Below are 3,851 nucleotides of genomic sequence, written 5' to 3'. Positions count from 1 at the left end.
AAGCTTTCCTCCCCTCATTACTTTGGGCTTCTGTGCTGGAATACAGTCCCTCTTTGCACGTTTCTAGGAGGAAGAGATGAAGGATTGTTTCTTTGGGATGTAGCAGTGGACGTGCTGATCCCATCTGCTTACTGCTGCAGTGTCAACTCAGTGCAGTGCAGTGTGCACCTGTGCTCAGCTGTACATTTCTTTGAGGCTCCCTGTCCTTGTCAGTTGAAAAGGCTGATTGATAACACGTCCAGGGGAAGAGCCTGTTTTTTTTCCCCAAACTGTTTTTTCTTTCTATCTGTAGGAGCTGGTATGATAACACCCAAGGCCTGAGTTACTCCTTACTGCTTTTCTTTTGGTTTTAGAGAGATGTTCTCAGTCTCTGCCCAGAACCACTGTGAAGCTGGAGGGAGCTGAGCATTACACATCTAGCTTGTTCAAGGCTGTGTTTTGACCTTGCCTGTGTCATTCCTACCAGATGCTTGCCCAACCTGCTCCAAAAACGCTCCCGCACTGCAGTGCTCTGCTGTCCAGGCAGCCTGCTTGCATCCAGACCCAACCACACAATGAGATGTTGGGAAGAGAGCTCCTTCATTGCTGCCTGACCTCATTATGTCTTGTCCTATCCCTGTGCACATTGCTCACTGCTACAATCTAAACAGCTGTTATTTACGTCTGCAAATTTCTCCACTGTGTCTGCATGGGATGAGTAAGGAGCAGTGCCTACCTGAAATTGAATATTCTACTGGGCTTCTTGAAAACAGACACCTCCAAACTAATTAGTCCTAAAAGGAGGAAAGTCTTACAAGTGTTCCCCACTTGAGGCACGCTGGAAGCAATTACCCATCCTAAGTGAGGATGGATTTGGGGGGCTCTGTGCATGGCATGGATGCAGGCAGGAGGGTGGAGGGGGTGAGGGTGCTGGTGATGGGCTTACTCATACTCTGTCTGGACCTCACCTCATGTAAGGAGCTGTGTGATGATAACCTGCTGACTTATGGGCAAGCAGTGTGCACTTTGGCAAGCAATAGTTTCCAATTAGCCTGAAAACAGACTCTTCCGAGTGGAAGATTTGCAGACTCTCTCTTATTCATCGGCAAACCTCAACTTAATACAATCAACTGTTTGACAGACAGGTTAGGTAATAGTCCTTCATGTGGACACTAACAGGTTTGAACACTAAGTACAGCCCCCCGTCCTCTGCCAGCAGCTGAAATGCATCTGATATTAAATGCTGGGGAACCGGTGGAGCCCCTTGCCAGAGCACCTTGCTGAGTGCATGAAACCATCACCTTCAATAATTCATGAAATCTGCTCAGGGAGCTGGTGTGTATGTGTGGGGAGGGGGTAATAAAATATCACAGACCTGGCCTGCCAGGATAATTGAGAGGCTGGTTAAATCTCTCAGTGGTATTAATCAATAAAGGGGCCCCAGTGTAAATAAATCCTGAATGAATATGACAGGGCTAGGGAAGTGCAGGGGAAGCAGTTCTTCCTCTCCTGCATGTGACACGAGGGGCCATACTGCTATAGCAGCTGCCATTGGAGTGCAGTCTGAGTTCAACCTTTCAGTTCTTCCAGCCATTCTGCCCCATGTTTAGGTGTCACCTGAAGATCTGATCCAGCTGTGTGCACAACTGCAAAGCTGTGAGCAGTTGGTTGTAGGTCTGAGTAGGTCTATCAGAGTTCAGAGCCTCCACCACCAATACTACGTTAATGCTAAGCTAATATTTGCTTTTACCATGTAGACGTTTGTGGACCTGAGCATTTTCCTTCCACCAAGGGATACTCAGCCAAGCAGTGCATATTCAGTTCCTTTGCTCCTTCCTGATGGATCTGGCAGACATGCCAGCATTCAGGCTGGTTTGGGCTCTGCCCAGCTACTTCTGGTTCTGCTTGGCAATTAGGAAATGTGATGCCGCTATTTTTGCATGGCAAATTTATTACCCAGCAGCAGCACTGCCTCTATGTCCACCTATAGCTGCACCACAGTTTGTCTTAAAGCTCACCTTAAGGTTGAAGCTTCCATTTCGCATGAAGAGGAGATGTGTAGCCAATTAACAGCCTCAGCCCATGTGCAGACACATCTTGCTCATGTGCTCAAGCCTCACAGTTTGGCATTTCCCTTCTTCCAGAAGCACTGGTATGTTTGGCTGGGACCTTATTGCCTCTGTGAGGCAATAACTGCATATAGAATGATTACAAGGGAGTGCCTTGGAGATTCCCTCTGTGTACTGCCATACTTTGATTTCAAAAGAGATATATACTGGTAGAAATAACCTGCTCTTTATGATCATATCCAGCCAAGGATTCCCCCACACCTCCCACTGTTGTATATACAGTTAATTTACCCATAGGTTGGAGTGTGATTAGAACAGTTTAGTCCTAGATTAAAGTCTCTCTTCTGTCTTCGAAACCTTTTTTGCTGGGTTTTCTTGTTCATACATAACGTCTATGTAATCCTGTAGCTTTAACCAACTCCACAGCACCGAGCCAGGCTCAGAGATAATTACAGAGCACCTCTGCAGCCCTGAGCTAAGGATGGCACTCCTGGATTCCTGCAGACAGAAACCGATATATTTACAAGTGCTGATTACAACACGGTATTGGAAGAGAGTATCATTTGAATCACCAGGATATCAGCTGCCTCATTGCTTGTCTTCACATGTCAATTACAAAAATGGATCAAGTTGCACCAACTTGCAAAAGAATCTTGAGAAAATATTGTGAGGGTTCCCACTGCTGGGTGTATGCTTGTGTTTTTCTCCACCCATCATAAATCACAGCTGTAGGCCTTACCTCAGCCATCCATTAGTAAGTTGAGCTGTGTGTTTTGCCTCCATCTGAGGAAGTAGCTGGATAACTGTTGGTGATAGCATTCATACCATTAGCAAATGGGAGACTACGAGAGGAGAGCAGAATTTACATGTGTTGGACGCTGGCCTAAATACACTCTCGCTCAATTCTGGACATCAGGGAGGAATTGATAGAGTGTAAGTATTTAATCAGCAAACCACGGAAAAAAAATATTGTGAGCAATTCTACAATGAATTAAGAAGCCTTTCAGCCCCCTTTCTTCCAGCACCATCAAACATCTTTGCTAATAAGATGTGTCTGCAGAATGCACTCCAAACTGAATTTGCTGGCAAGGAGCATTGTACCTCATTCGTTGTCAACTGGAAATCTAAAATCTCTGCAGAGGTTTGCTGAAATCTTTTCATTAGTCTATTTTGGGAAGACAAGCTGGAGAGCCATTTAAGTGCTACAAATGTTAAGTGGTCAATACCAAGGTCATGCTGGGCACCAGGTGTGCACACAGCATCCAGCACCACCATCCTGATCCTTGTAGAGACCTCTGAGTGCCTTCAGTATTTTTGTGCTGCCTTGAAATCCCACTTCTCCACCAGAACGCTGCCCATTGAGCCTTCAGGACTGCTTATAAACAAGAGCACTTTGCTTAGAACAACAATAAACTGCAGTGGAGAGGAGTTTACTGCCTGGCTCTGTGTGCAAAAGGCAAAGTTAGAACCCAGGTTGCATAAAACCTATTTAGATTACACATTTCTTTTTGCAGCCCTCAGCACACGGAGGAACAAACAAGCACACGCAGTACACAACAAGGAACATTCACCACTGCAACATTTCAGCCTCTGGTTGAACAGCATTCACATCAGCTTCCTCCTGTGCCATGCAGGAGATGTCTGCTGTGATGGCACCATGGGGGCATTGGTGGTCCCAGCACATTGATGCAGCACTGAGCTTCTGACCCCGGGGCCACAGCTGTTGCCCAGAGAAGGACATGAGATTTGGCTGAGATGGAACGTTTCAAAATGCTTTCTTCACTTCCTGCCTCAAACTTTTGC

The sequence above is a fragment of the Coturnix japonica genome, chromosome 9 (assembly GCF_054131305.1).
Source record: "Coturnix japonica strain WE chromosome 9, WE-NBRP24, whole genome shotgun sequence".
Classification (NCBI taxonomy): domain Eukaryota; kingdom Metazoa; phylum Chordata; class Aves; order Galliformes; family Phasianidae; genus Coturnix; species Coturnix japonica.
The sequence above is the reverse complement of the archived record's forward strand: the minus strand, read 5'-3'. Positions refer to the sequence as shown.